This window comes from Vigna unguiculata, unplaced genomic scaffold (genome assembly GCF_004118075.2).
Source record: "Vigna unguiculata cultivar IT97K-499-35 unplaced genomic scaffold, ASM411807v1 contig_122, whole genome shotgun sequence".
NCBI lineage: Eukaryota > Viridiplantae > Streptophyta > Magnoliopsida > Fabales > Fabaceae > Vigna > Vigna unguiculata.
In genome coordinates, this window is record NW_021010828.1 from 2156074 (window position 1) to 2173049 (window position 16976).

The window sequence follows — 16976 nt, forward strand, 5'->3', positions numbered from 1 at the left end:
AGCATTTGCTAAGTTATTGGCACAATTGATCAAGTTAAGAGCCCACTTCCCAGATTATCCAATTGCTAAGTTACATCTCATGCTTTTAATGAGTATTGTATGTCAATTGGAATTGAAGTTGAACATCCAGTAACACATGTTCATACTCAAAATGGACTTGTAGAATCATTGATAAAACGTCTAAAATTGATTGCAAGACCTTTACTTATGAAAGCTAATCTTCCAATGACTACTTGGGGATATGCAATTCTGCATGCTCCAGTATTGATTCGCATCAGACCAACAAGTTATCACAAATACTCTCCTTTACAGTTGGTTTTTGGTCAGCAACCAAATATTTCTCATTTAAGAATTTTTGGGTGTCTTGTATATGTCCCAATTTCTCCACCAAAAAGGACTATGATGGGTTTCAAAGACGTTTGGGAATATATGTTGGATATGATTCTCCATCGATAATAAAATATCTTGAACCATCAACATGTGACTTATTTACAGCTCAATTTGCTGATAGTCATTTTGATGAATCAGTTTTTCCAACGTTAGGGGAGAAAGAAAGAAACTGGAAAAGGATATTGGTTAGAATGAATTATCATTATCTCATCTTGATCCTCGTACAAAAGAGTGTGAACTAGAAGTTCAACGGATAATTCATTTACAAAATTTGGCCAATCAATTACTAGATGCTTTTACTAACACAAAAAAGGGTAACTAAGTCGCATATACCCGCTGCTAATGCTCCAATCAGAATTGATATTCCTGTTGGACAATCTAATATAGCAAATGAATCTCAAACATGCCTAAAGCGTGGTAGGCCTGTCGGTTCAAAGATAAAAATCCTCGGGTGAGAAAAAGGAAAAAAAGGCAAGATGGCCTAATCGAGGGGGTAAAAGTCCCAAAATATTCTTTTGACATAATTAATAATTCGGTTCCAGAAGAACCTCAGGTACCTGAAATTGTTGAAAATGATGAGATCTCAATAAATTATGCCATGAATTATAAAATATGGAATCGAAATGGACAAGGCTTTTGCATATAATGTAGCAAAGGATGTTATAAGTGATATTGATGATCAAGAACCAATGACAATTGAAGATTGTTGGCAAAGAAATTATTGGCCAAAATGGAAAGATGCAATCCAAGCAGAATTAGATTCGCTTGCTAAACGAAAGGTTTTTGGACCTGTAGTTCGCACACCTGAGAGTGTAAAACCTGTTGGGTACAGATGGGATTTTGTACAAAACGAAATGAAAATGGTGAAATTGTTAGATACAAAGCACAGTTAGTTGCTCAAGTTTTTCACAAAGACCTGGTATTGTTTTTGAGGAGACATATTCTCCAGTATTGGATGCAACAACATTTAGATATTTAATTAGCCTTGTTGCACAAGAAGGTATGAATTTGCACCTCATGGATGTTGTTACAGCCTATTTGTATGGCTCTTTGGAGAATGATATTTATATGAAACTCCCTGAAGGATTTAATGTGCCCAATAAAGCAAATTCTAAAGAGGATTTTCAATAAAATTGAATAAGTCCCTTTATGGATTGAAAGAATCAGGACGTATGTGGTATAACCGTCTAAGTGAGTACTTATTAAAGAAGGGTATAAAATGACCCTATTTGTCCTTATATTTATATGAAAAGATTGAGAATGAATTTGCCATAATTGCTGTTTATGTAGATGACATAAAATAGTTGGAACTCCTAATGAGCTCAAAAAGGCAATTGATTGTTTAAAGAAAGAATTTGAGATGAAGGATTTGGAAGGACAAGTTTTGTTTGGGATTACAAATTGAGTATTTAAACAAAGGTGTTTTTGTACATCAAGAAGCTTATATAACGAAAGTGCTTAAAAAGTTCTATATGGCCAAATCACATTCATTATGCACTCCAATGGTGGTGAGGTCATTAGATGTTGATAAAGACCCTTTTAGACCTCAAGAAAAAGATGAAGAACTACTTGGTCTTGAAGTACCATATCTTAGTGCTATAGGAGCACTAATGTATCTGCTAATTATACTCGATCTGATATAGCATTTGCTGTAATTTGTTAGCAAGATATAGTTCTTCACCTACAAGAAGACATTGGAATGGAGTAAAACAATACTTCGTTACCTTAAAGGCACTATGAATATGGGCTTATTTTACCCAAATGATTCAAAATTAGATCTAATGGGTTATGCAGATGCAGGTTATTTATCAATCCTCATAATGGTCGATCACAAACAAGATATTTGTTCACATGTGGTGGCACAACGATTTCATGGCGATCTGTGAAACAAACAATAATAGCAACATCGTCAAATCATGCAGAAATTTTAGCATTACATGAGACAAGTCGTGAATGTGTTTGGTTAAGGTCTATAACTCAACATGTGTGACAAACTTGTGGTTTATCCTTGGAAAAATGAAACCTGTAACATCCCGTCAAGATTTACTAATTAAATAAAATAAAATAAAGCAATTAATTACATTCCATTTAATAATACCTCAAAACCGGGAAATTGAAAACTTTATTAATCACTAATAAGTCCATAATTACAAACTGCAAATATAACCAAAGTATTCCATGAGCCTTTACAAACCCGTTTCAAATAAAATAAAGAAAAACATAAAGAAAAAGATCCCATGATCATCCCCTCTCCGCAATTAAGCATCACCAGCTCTACCTGCATCATCACCTGCTCACGTGTACCACGTACACGATCATCGCAAACACAAGCAGATAAGGTGAGCTAAAAGATGAAACATAAAAAAATATACCAAACATACATATACATGTATAATCGATACAAATAATATACAATAATACAAACTTTTCCTTTATATCGCATGGCCACAACTATATATAATATCCTTTCATTTCCCACAGAACACTACTCCATTTCCATCACATGGCCACCACCATGTACACCGATGCACCTCGTGGAAGACTCATTACCTTCCCTCCACATGGCCACCATGATGTATATTAAAGTACATCAGGGAAACTCGTTCCAGTCCTTTCACATAGCCACAACCATGTTAGCAGTGTTCTACATCTCCTATTAAGTATCTCAAAGCGCCCTTTTGCCACACTTATCGGCCACAACCGATAGAGCACGTGCGGAAACCATGCTACGGATCACACACTACAATGTCAAGTGGAGTTCCCAGGTACGAACATAGTCTGTAACGTCCCAGGACTACCAAACTCGTCAACAAAACACTGAGGAGGGCAATCCATCTGGACCCATCCGTACTGTCCACAACCAGCACACTCCCACCGGCAACACTCACCAACCCGAGCCACAAACTCAAGGTTCCTCGTGTTCATTCGCTATCCCGAGCCACAACTCAAGGAAGTCATTTGATGAGTTCAAATTTTTGCCCTCATTTAATATTTAAATTGGGGATTTAATTGAATTTTATGTGCTTAAAGATTGATTTAATTAGGATTTATGATTATTGGATTTACTGAATAAGTTTGGTAAAAATGGCGTAAAAATTGATTTTAGTTGCATAAAATATTATTGGATATTCTAACGTTTGTTAATGCAGCTGGAATTTATTTTTGGTCATTAAATAGTGTGGATTTGAAATATTCAAAGTTACAAAATAAGTCCAAAATCAGGAAATTCTGGAAAAGAATAAATCAGGAGCTAAATGCACCCCCAGATTTTATTTGCACACTCCTTCTAAGTGGACCACCAAAACCTGTTTTGCACCCCCCAATTTTTATAAGTTGCACCCCTCCTACCACTTAACTACACTCAACCAGATCACGCCATGTGGCAATCCTCACTTTTAAAATTGGTCAACCGAGACAAGCCACGTGGCAACAATCCTTGCACTAACAAGCTGTCCAATGGAAGGCTGCCACGTCATCATCTTCATCTCCAAACATAAACCCTAATTTTCCTCAAACCCTAGCTGCCACCATGACCCACCATTGCCGGCAGCCACGATGACGACGACGCACCAGTCACGGCAGCCACCGCAGATCTGCTAACACCATCACCGCATCTGAACCTCGCGCCATCGTGAGCCACCATCTCCGTCCGCAACTCCAGCGCGCCTCCGACCACCACACTTCACGCGCAACACCTCCATTTTCGATCCATCATCTTCAACGCACCAACAACGAACACCGCGAACCAGTCCCAGCCACCATTGTCGCATGCAACAGCAACAGTCCAGCACTTCTTCAACCTCCATCCTTGCCGGAAAACGGCAGCAGCAGCCGTCACAACACCTTAGCAACCAAAGTGTGAGAGAAACCCTAATTCTAGAGAGAGAACACTCTGCCACGTGTCAGGCTGCTATTGGACAGTCAAACTGGTCAACTGGTCAACACTAGTGAAATGGTCAAAGTCAACAGTCAACTCTGGTCAAAACTGCAAAATGGTTAAATAAGAGGGCAGAATTGGAAATTGGACAAAGATTACGTTGCTTATTATTAAATAAAAATTAAAGATTTTAGCAACCGACAAATAAAGCCCAAAGTCCAGTTGAAGCCTATATAAAGAGACTTAAAGGAGCAGAGACAACTAACAACTTAGACACTTAGAACTCTCTGGTTTTGGCAGACACCGTCATCCATCACATCTCTCATTCTCTCTTTTCTTTTATTTTCTTCCTGCATCATATATTATCATGTATTCCACCAAAGCCATGGAGGGCTAAGCTTTAAGGGTTGAGTCCACTGTAATTTTTTAACTGAGTTTATGTGTTTGTTATTTTGATTATTGTTGTGGTTTTTGTTTATCTATGTCCTTTGCTTCTTAATCGAATAGAAAATAATGATTTTAATCTACATGCATGCTAATCATATGAGTTAAAAGGTTTTTAAATTAATTGAGACTTTACTTTGATTTTATTTAGAAACTTTCATTTGATTAAATAAGTTTTTGCCAATAATTGAGACTGTACTTTGATTAGAGGTAATTACTTTAACTAAAATTAGTCAAGACTTTACTTTGATTAATTAAGTTTTCTATTTGGTGAAGAAACAAAGGAATAGACATGATTAGGCATAGTAAAATTTAATTGAGACTATACTTTGATTGAATTTACTATGGATAATCTAAAAATTCTCACTTTTAATTGAGACTGTACTTTGATTAAAGTGAGAATGCCAACAATGAATTGAGTCTTTACATTGATTGATTTGTAAATCAACAACAATAATTAATTTAACAATATCTCTAGATAACCAATGAAGAATCTTATTAGAAAAGCAGTGGAATGACCTATTTACTATTACTGAGTTTACAATCTTTTGTGTCATTTTCTTTGCATATCAAAACCCCATATTTTTATAGTTGCTAGTTTTAATTGCATTTTTAAGAATCAAATATTTGAGATCAATTCCGTATTCGTTGTGAGACGACTCAGGGTTATCTTAACCCTAACTATTTTGTTCACTACTAATTTGGCAATACTGAAGTTGCTAAAGTTAAGTGGTGGTAACTCGTCAGCAAAACACTGAAGAGGGCAATCCATCTGGACCCATCCATACTGTCCACAACCAGCACACTCCCACCAGCAACACTCGCCAACCGAGCCACAACTCAAGGTTCCTCGTGTTCATCCGCTATCCTGAGCCACAACTCAAGGGAAGTCATTCCAGGCCACAACCCATAGAATGCCACGTGCTTATCCCCTATCCTGGGCCACAACCCAAGGATACGTTCCGGGCCACAACCCACGGAACACCACAAGCTCACCATTAAGATACCCTAGAAGCATGTTAGCTCACGCATTTCCAGTTCCACCACCAATCAGTTTAATATCACATAACCATATGCATCTTAAGTACATAATCCTACCATCCTTTGTTAATGTTTAAAAATTTTGCCTAAGCCCTCCAATCCAACTCGCTTAAGCTAGATTACCTCGCCTAAGCGAGCACCACGCACTGAACCAGCCTCTAACTCTCGCTTAGGAGAGTTACACTCGCCTGGGCGAGTTCACGTTTCACCCAAACATCAAAACTCTCGCCTGAGCTACGAGTCAAACCCACAACAGAACATTCTTCGTCTTCTCGCTTAGGCGAGAGGCTCTCGCCTGAGCGAGACATTCTTTCGCTCAAAAGATTGGAATTACCGCCTGAGCGGATGTCAAACCGAATTGCCAACCACTACAAGAAATCTACTTATTATCTACGCCAATTTTTCGTAGGTAATTTTCACTTTTCGTAGGTAACGCGTTGTTATCTACGAATTACCTACGAAGCCAATTTCGTAGGTATTGAGCTGGTAGGTAACTTTATCTACGAAATTGTGCTTCGTAGATAACGTACCTACGAACACTATCTACGAAAGAAAGACGTAGATAATTATCTACAAATAACCTACGAATATCATTATCTACGAAAATAGTTGGTGGATAAATTACAACTGGAGTTATCTACGAAACATTTCGTAGGTAACTTATCTACGAAAACTGTCGTAGGTAATATATCTACGATATTTTGCGTATGTAATTTACCTACGAAAATATTCGTAGGTAAATTATCTACGAAATATTTCGTAGGTAATTATCTCTACATTTTCCGTATATGTAAATTACCTACGAAGTTCTTCGTATGTAAATTATCTACGAAACTTGTCGTAGATAATTACCTACGAAACTTTTCGTAGATAACGTTATAATATTAAAAAATTATAAATAATTTTAATTTCTAAAAATTATCATTATATATTTGTCAGGACTTACGTCTAAACTTAACCTGTAAACAATGTAGTAGACAATTTTGTCTACTTAACATATTTTAGAATTAGAAAATATAGTAGTTTATCACAGACAAGAGAAGTGATGTCTAGACATAAAAGCTGGACTCCACCTATAGATCCTACAAACATTCCAGCATTCAAATAACACCTTCAAATATAAAACAACATAGTTATCCAAAGGTTTAGCACCATTCATATCATCACATCAAAACTATAAAACTACAAATATAAAATAAAGTAGATAACACAGATTAAGAAACTAACAAATAAGCTACATAGGTCAAGTCCTACAATTTAAAAACTAACTAATGTTACCCCTAGTTCAACAAGTCCTACAATTACAAACCTAACTAATAATCTGCATAATGAGAAGAGTTTTGCCCATGCTGGTGGTCCCTCTCCCGAGCATCATCTTGGTTTTGATCCTCATTTTGTGGTTGTTCATTGATTTCTTGCAAAATGGTTTGTGCGGCGGGAGGAAGAAGAGGGAGAACAACAGTTACTAGGGATTCTAATTTTCTCTGCAGCCATTGATTCTCCTCCCTAGATTGACGAAACTCCTCCCTAGATTGACGAATTTCTTCTTCCAACCTTAGAATCTTTTGTGAATCCATACTTGTAGAACTGGATGGTTGTTGTGTGAAGGCTTCCCAACAAAGATAATTTTCATTCAGTTTTCCAACACCATATACTCGTCTTTTAGGATTTTTGCCACCAGCAGCAACTAACCAACTTGTTTTCCTTAACTTCTCTTCCTCACTAGGGTCCAATGGAGATATTTCTTCTCCTTCACCACAGTTTGAAATTCCTCCTGTTATTCAAAATAGACATGTTATATAATGACAAATCTTTATATTTAAAAAGGAGGAAAGATCTAAGTTAGAGAAATTACATATGTTTGTTTAGATCTGTGATCTACAAAATCACCGGTATTCTTGCGAACATGAGTATGGTGGAAAAGCTCATCAAAATGTACAGGACGACCCAATTGTTCTGCCTATAACCAAAACTAATTAATCATGATAAAATAGTAATCAACTTATATAACAGAATTTTTTAGTGTACATACCATGCGAAGGGCATGCTCATGGATGGTGATTGAGCCACCTGTGTGCAAACATCCACCCTTCTCAGATGCTCGATTCTTTTGATTACGAGCACTCTTTGATCAAAACTCGGGTTGGTTCCACTTAGCAAGCAAACTGTTCCATACTCTATCAAACATCCAGTGAGGTTTTTTCCCAGTTTTTCTTGCTTCCATGAAGATTTCAGAAAGTCTATGAGAGGCCTTTGTGTTGAAAATCTTTCTAATCTTCTCCTCATGTTCAGGTCTCCAAGTAACCTTTCTCTACATTAAGAGATAATATAGTAGTTAAGATAATGATTATTACAGTAAACAATATAAGCAAAGAAATTAAATATGCTTAATTAAAATCTAGTAAAGGGTAGGTTACAAATATTAACTTACCTTGAACCTTTGGAAGAAGATCTCCTTCTCTTCATCCAACATTGCACCCTAAGTTAACCATGGCTCAACATATTGTTGCTTAATTATCTTTGTGATTGCCTTGGAGAAACCTCTACTTGGGTAAAACCTAAAAATATAAACACATTATGGAAAAATATGATGTCAATATGAAAAAAACCATATAATATAAAAGAAAAACTGATTTCAACTAGTGTTGATTATTACTCATCATTACAAGGTTCAATAATTTCAAGCCTTGCACCAACAAGAGGGTCATCGTCTTCATTTATGGATGGTTCACCTACTTCTTCGGTAGACATGTGTTAGTCTTCTTGAAGTACATTATGAATAGATCGAGTGGGTATTGAGGTTGGTGTATCATTTTGTTGAGAGGGGGAAGATAATGATGTCAATCTAGCACCAACACATTGGGAAGCCATAGATGATGGTGTAGGTTCATTAACATAAGGTTGCACAGGTTGAACAATGGGGGGTTGAGAAGGTATGGGTTGGTCAATTAAGGGTTGGGAAGGGGTAGATTCGGCTATTGATGGTTGGGATAGAATTGGTACAACATTTGCAGTTGTAGAAGGATTTTGTTGATCAACAGGGGATTCAAGTATAGGTGCTTGTTGTGATGGTAATCTAAGAACATATTTTGGTCGTCTTCCCTTCATTGTCCCCTTTCTCCCCTTTTTGGCAATAGGCAAAGATGGTTCAGGAATGTCTTTATTACATTTTGATGACATATCTACAACTGCAAAGAAGAACATATACAAATTAGTTGCACTGCATTAGAAATGTCAGTAAATTATCCACTCAAATTTGTTATCAAGCTAAACTTTTATAAAATGTGTATTGTAATAATCTCGTCCTTCAATCGGACAACAACACCAATTAAGACCCCATTTCAGTTTAAAGACTGCATGTCAAGATGTATTAATCCTTGATACAAGAAGAACATAATTAATCCTTGATTAGAAGATCTTTAATAACTAATTATGGATAAATCCTTATCTTTAAGATGTATTATTGTGATAGACCGAACACATCGTGTTCTGTTATTCCTTTAATTACTACAGAAGGGAAAAAAGGAGTATTGAACACATATTGAGGAAAGAAGTCCCATACACATCACTGCACCAAGCCTAGACAAGAACATAGTTCATGCCATCCGTAAATAGAGAAAAAGAAGAGAAGCAAAGGAAAACACCAACTTACATATTGAGTTTCAAAAGAAGAGTTCTGAAAAACGAATGCTACACTGTAATTATCTATTAATTACCCAAAATAGTTGAGGATGTTGATTATTTGATCTGCTAAGTCTTCAGCAGAAGGAACACATCCTCACAACAAATTGTAGTTGCTCCCAACTGCAAGAACTCTTGTTGAAGTTCCAGAGGAAAATCTATGTCAATAACAATAATCAGTTCTAAATGCAATAAAGAACCCATTCAAATTTATCATCTTACAAACATCATGTCCGGGAGGACTAATATGATAAATGCAAAAGTTGTGAAGTAGTAAAGAAGCTGCCTCTGGACAAAAAAACAATCCTTGGAAACAATAGGTAATCCTTAAACAAGTGGAACTATGTAAAAGAAAATAAATTGGCAGTGCTTACAGTTTGGTGCTAAATCCGGATAGGTGATCAGAGTTGGTTTGTCAGGATCCTCATAGACTATGACAGACACAGAACCATAGCCAGTTCGAATGTGATGCTTCTAAAAGGAAATCCAAAATGAATGGTTGAATGAGAAAAGGGTACAAAAATCCAAGTTGGAACTTTTAATTAAATATCATATCCTTACATGAGAAAAGTGTTCAAAAAATAGTTTAAAAAATCATATCAAACTACTGAATGCAGATCCTCTTTCTTGAATTAAGCAAAACATATAGATATAAATAGTTTTATGTGATTCCAATGCTTTCTATATATTGCATAAGAATGGAATATTTATCAGATAGAAACTAATATAACTAAAAAAAGAAAACTTCTTCACATAATATCAGACACATGAATGAAACATTTTCCATAATTAGATACAAAAATACACTATATCTATATGTCTATGTAGTGTAGGTATGTATGATGATGTCAGATTTGGCCCTGGCTAAGTATATTTACTGAAAATTCAATCACGAATATATGTGATGATAATTAAAATCAACACATGCATGGCTATAAAAGGGTGCATATCATCATCACTATTTACCATTTTTAATTTTGTTGTTAACCTACTGGAATCTTTCACTAAGAGAAAATTTCAGTGTAGATAGTGAAACTAGTGGAATCTTAGCACAAATCATTGCTTCTTTTTCTGCTTCTGCTGATGGTCAGAGAATATCAGAACTCCACCATATGATTTCCTGCACCTAACCTACCATTTGTCGTTATATTTATGAGTTTTTCTGTTTTCCATTACTGTTCTTATAGTTTTTTTTATTGTTCTCAGTTCAACCCTCTAATCCAAAATGAATGGTGGAATGAGAAAAGGGTACAAAAGTTGAAGTTCGAATGGGAAAAAATTTGTCAGCATAATTAGCATATCTAATTAGGTGAATATATGATATAGTTGTAACTTGAAATGATTAGGCAGCAGGAATGGAAGTCTTAAAAATCTGCTAGAATTATTGGATGAAACTGTTAAATTAGGATGCAAACCAGTAGAGACACATATTGCACAAAATCACAAAGTTAGAGAATTAATTGTATGATGTAGGCACCCCATAATATCAAAGTCCCTCTCACTACCCCACTTCTACCACTTCTAATTAAAGGTACCACTCACAACTATTTGTAATAACCATAAATGTTCTTCCTTTAATTACCTAATCTCTCCCTACAATATACTTCTAAGGTCCATTTGGTAGAGTAGAAAAATAAAGTGGGTGAAACTAAAATATGCATATGGAAATAAGAAAGAAATAACGAGAAAAGTAAAGATATTAGGTTGAAGGGAAATAGAAAAGAAATAATGAGATAAATAGATAGATTAATATAAATAAATGAGATATAGAGAAAAAAAAACTCTAGTGAAACACACTAACTTTCTAATTCTCTCATTCCTTTTTCTATTATACCAAACAAACCTAATTTTATCCATCCCACCCATTTCCAGTCCCTCCCCTCCAGCTTTGGAACCTATTGGTACCCCTCTCATGCAGAAAAGTATCTTCATTGGTCATGATCTCATCCATAAGAGAAATAAAGGTCTCCAAACGGGTACATACATACTGACGTAGTGTGTATTTTCTTGTAAAGCTACAACAAAGCAACAACAGTTATATCCTTCTTTACCAAGAGCATATAAATCACATTTTTCAACACATGGATTAAGTTTAGGCCTAAAATTTACTATGTACATAAACAAAGATAATACAACCAGATTGTTTTGGTTAAGAGAATTGAAGCTGTCTATAGTTGTCAACAGAATCAGCACAGAAGTACGATTTTATTAACTAATAAATATGATGCTAGTAAACGTGATAAGCCAAACAAGTTCAGCAAGACCATTCTATTGAAGAATGTTAGGATAACCATATTAGAACTGAAGTCCTATTTTAGTTAATATTGTTGAGGGCAACTATTAAAGCTCGAATTGTGTCTCAAGCTTCAGCCTTTGATCTAAGTACTCAGAAAGCGTACGGAAAATGGTTAAGCTCAAATCATAAAGAGGTGGTTGTCATCTGTTGGTCACATGATAGTACTACGACTAACCAACAAATCATATTATTCTGTAAATCAAACTATAGCACATAAAACACATAAAGACCATTTAATCAGTATAGTCTAGACTTACTAAAGTATATGTTTAACGACCCTAAACTAGAATGGAAGACACAGATATACTGTTGTAAATTAACACAAAAATACACGGTCTCCTTTTACCGAAAATTCCTTCGTGTAGCTCTTTGATGATATACTGAGCTTGCTCTGCTGTGACGCACTTAAGTAGGGGTTGGCCGTATCCGCGTTTGTAGAGGTCATCGCCTATCATAGTGTACCTGGCGGCCTTAGCCAGCCAAGTTTTGTCCGCGTCGAGGGGGGTGTTGCCGGTTTTGAGGTATTGAATGTAGGGGGTGGTCCAGTTTTGGGTTTGGGAGGGGTGACGTTGTTAGCTGGGGTGTGGGTTAAGTTTTGGCAAGTGTGTGTGATGGAAGGTGTGGATAGTGTTTGCTGTAGTAGGGATCGGTTACGGTTTTTGAGCTTGGTGCTGGCCAATTTGGAAAGGATGTCGGCCCTCACATTGTAGGTTCTTGGGATGTGTTCGACGCGGACTTGTTCGAAAGCGGATTGAATAACTGCACGAACCAGATGGTAATATTGTAGAAGGATGGGGTCTTTGATCTGAAACTCGTCATTTAGATGACCTATAGTGAGTTTGGAGTCGGTTTTGCATGTTAACTTCTTAACGCCAACTTCACGGGCTAGAGAAAGGCCGGCGAGGATGGCTTCGTATTCGGCTTGGTTATTTGACGTTCTGAAAGCAAAGTGAAGGGATTTTTTGATGAGGATGTCGTTGGGGCCTTCTAAGACAATACCGGCGCCGGCACCCCTTGGATTGGAGGAGCCATCTACATGAAGTGTCCACTAGTCCTCAATGGATGTCTGTTGTAGGTCGTTGACGAAGTCTAAAAGGCACTGGGCTTTGATGGGGCTGTGGGGTTCATAGCGGATGTTGAATTCTGACAGTTCCACGACCCATGATGACATGCGTCCGGCTAGATCTGGTTTTTGTATTATCTTTTAGATTGGGTAGTCGGTATTAACGGTTATGGTATGGTTTTGGAAATACGGGCGAAGGCGGTGTGCTGCGTGGACCAAAGATAGGGCTAGTTTTTCTACCATCTGATACCTAGTTTCAGGATCTTGCAATGTTCTGCTCACAAAATACACAGGATGTTGTGTGCCTTCTATTTCTTGAACAAGCGCTGCGTTGATGGTATAGTCGGTGGTCGTGATGTATACCAGCAGGGGTTGGCTGGTGTCCGGTTTGTGGAGGATAGGCGGTGAGGATAAGGTTGTTTTGAGTTTTTGGAAGATTTGTTCACAATCATCAGTCCACGTGAACCAGGTGGATTTCTTTAGGAGTTGGATTATGGGTTGGGTTTGTTCAGCTAGTTTGGGTAGGAAACGAGAGATGGCTGTGAGACGGCCAATTAGACGTTGGACTTCTTTGACAGTAGTGGGGTTGCGCATTTCGATGATAGCCTTGCATTTTTCAGGGTTAGCCTCTATGTCGTGCTGGGTTAACATGAAACCAAGGAATTTACCCCAGTCAACGCCGAATACGCATTTGTCGGGATTGAGGCGAAGGTTATATTGGCGCAGCACGGAGAACACTGCCGCCAGGTCTTCAGCGTTTTGATGATGGCTTGGGGACTTGACAACCATGTCATCGACGTATACTTCGACACAGTGTCCTGTTAGGTGGTTGAAAACTTTGTCCATTAGTCGTTGGTAAGTTGCCCAGGCGTTTTTGAGGCCAAAGGGCATGACCCTATAGAAGTAGTTGGCATCGTCCGTGATGAAGATGGTTTTGTGCATATCTGCTGTGGCCATTGGGATTTGGTTATACCCTGAATACGCATCCAGAAACCTAAGCACCTTGTTTCCTGCCGCGCCGTCTACGAGTCGATCAATGTTGGGTAAGGGGTAGGCGTCGCGAGGGCAAGCCTTGTTCAAGTCCGTGTAGTCTACGCACATCGCCATTTGCCATTAGCTTTCTTCACCAAGACAACGTTAGAAAGCCAAGTGGTGTATTGAGCTTCTTCTATAAATCCTGCGCTCAGTAACTTGCCGGCTTCCACCTTGGCTGCTTGCCAGCGTTCTTCACCAAGCTTGCATTTTTTCTGGGATACGTAGCGGGCTTCTTTATATATGGACAGCTTGTGGGATACCACCTAGGGGTCTACTCTAGTGAGGTCAGCGGCCGACCAAGCTAAAAGATCTGTGTTGCTGATGAGGATAGGTGTGATTGTGGCATGCTCGTTAGAGTTCAAACCGGTGCCTAAGTTAATAGAGTGACCATTGGGAAGCTCCAAAGGAGTGATGTACTCAACTGGTTTGAGGCGGACATCCCGGCCTATTCTAGGGTCAAGGTCTTTGCCGGATAGGGCTATGCTGGAACCGAGGGTTCGTTCGATATGATTGGTTTGTTGGATTGGGAGTTATGGTCGTAAGCTTGCCATGTAGCATTCGCGTGCCAAGCACTGGTCACAGTGTATGGTCAAGATGTCACCGGATGGGGTAGGGAACTTCATGGCCAAGTGAGGGGTGGAGACGACTACGCCAAGTGTATTAAGGGAAGGACGGCCCAAGAGGATGTTGTAAGATGTTGGCGCATCGACAATAAGGAAGCGGATTAGGATGGTTTTGGTTTGGGTGTCGTCCCGAAAGACGGTGTGGAGGTCTATGTAGCCCCGGGTGGATATTTGTTCGCCAGAAAAGCCATATATGGGCTCATCATATGGGATCATGGCAGTGTCAGGAAGTTGTAATTTTTGGTAAGTGGCCCAGTAGAGGATGTCAACTGAGCTACCTGATCAACAAGGACTTTCTTAACCGCATAATTCTTGATTTCGACGGTGATGACCATGGGGTCATCTTGTTGGTTGTCGAGGTCGTGGAAGTCATCATCTGTGAATACAATGGGGGGCATACGGCGTCTGTGGTGGGAATGGGTGATATGGTTGATGGATTGTATATGGCGGAGGTGTCTTTTTCTGGCAGAAGAGGTGGAGCCTCCACTTGCGAAGCCACCAGAGATGGTGTTAATGGTGCCTCGTAAGGGGGGGTCGGCAGGGGTGATGTCGGTGCGGGCGGGCTCTAGTTGTTGATTGTTGGGTTGGGTGGGGTGGCTATTGTGATGGGAGTCATTTGGTTGACGTCTATGGTCAGGTCGCGGGGAGTGGCGGGATCGAGAGGAGGAGGAATGGTCATCCCTGCGGATGAAGCGGCGAAAGTGGCCAGCACGGACCAGTTCCTCTATTTTATCCTGTAGTGCTTTGCATTCTTCCGTAGTGTGAGCATGGTTGCGGTGGTAACGGCAGTATTTGGTCATGTCGGCGTTGGAGGGTGTGGTTGTCTTGCGTGGTGGAGGGATTAGATCAGCTTGGAGGGCTTCGTCCAGAATGCGGAACGGGCAACTGTGAGGGGGGCGTATCTGGTGAAGCGAGGTTGGCGGGGTTCACGTGGGCGGGTATCAGGGCGTGGGTTAGGCTGTGGGGTGGGGTTGGAGGTGGTAGCGGCGTAGCCGTTGCATAATTTGGTGTGAAGTGTTTGCATTTCCTCCATGCGGACGTAGTCGGCTGCACGCAGCTTGAGTTCGTGCATGGAGGCAGGTGGGTGGAGGTAGACGTTGTTGGTGAAGAGGCCGGGTTGTAGGGTAAGAGTCATGCACTGGAGATCATCTCCTAGTGAGGTGCGGTGTACGATGTAGACCCGTAGAATTTAATTAATTAATTAAATAATTAATTAATAAATCGGGAGGGGAAATAATTATGACATTAAATTATGGTTGGTATGATGTGGAAAGTACTAGCTCAAGTGGTTGAAAGTACTTTGATTGTGAGAGGACTTGGGTTCGAGTCCTATGTATGCTAACTTTGTGTTATTGTTTTATTATTAATCTATGTAAACATGTTCTTGTATGTTATGATATTTGAATTGTGATGGTTAGCATGAAACATGATTGGTTGAAATGGTTATGCACTTGAGTGGTAACAATGGGGGTCATGGGTTCAAACCTTGGAAAGGCTAATGGAAATATGCTGTTTTTATTTTGCTATGGTGACTTTAGAGGGAAATGGGAAGGTTAACAGAGCAATGGGAACGGCCAAGGGGGGGGGGCTGCATCTCATTCATGATGAGAGATGGAGGGTTATTAAAAGGTAAATGAAATTAATTCGTTTAATATTTTTAAGTAACCTAAGTACTAGTTTAAAGGAAAAAATGTTAGAGTTTAGGCAAGTTTGGCAAGGCTGAACCTAGACTTAGAAAATAGAGGCAAGGGTGAGTGAGAGGGCTGACGTGAGGGAGTTGGAGACAGAATTGAGGGGAAACAGGGGTGGCCATTGGTGATCAAGGGAGAGCTCATCAATGCTTAATTTAAGCTAAGGACCAGGTTAGGGGAGCTTTTACGCTTTAACTTTATTTTTAATTTGATTGACATGCTAAATAGGGTAATTCATGCGTTGATTAATTTAATTCTGATTGGTATGCTGAATTGGTATGATTATGTAGGATTTGTATATTCCATTTTAGAGATTGTGATTCTGGGAATTTCCAGAATTAGTCTGGTGGTGGTAAACTGCCGCCAGGCTATCTTTTCCTTCTTAGGCCAATTTAGGGTTCCTTAGAGGAACCACCTGCCAGATATAGCATAAAATAGATAATTTGACCACTGTTGACCAAATCCTTGCCCAGAGTTGACTGATTGACCAGTCTTGATTTTTGACAACCCAATAGGGGCTGCCACGTGTCGGAGCAGTCCCTCTCCTCGAATCAGATTTCCTGTTCGCATTAGGGTTGGTGGTGGTTCCGTGATGGCCGTGACTGCTGCAGATGCCGCGAGTGCCGCTGCAATGGTGTTCCCCAGTATGCTGACGAAGATGATGGTGGCGAAGGCAACACAGCGGAGCTTGAGTTGGTCACTGCAAATCTCGCGAGCAACCTGGTGCAGCAATGGTGGGTCCGACGTGTGCGAGAATGGCTGGCCTGATGATGCCGGCGTGATGCGAAGACGAAGGGGCTGTGTTTTTCGGTGGTGGAGCGACGGTGGTGATTTC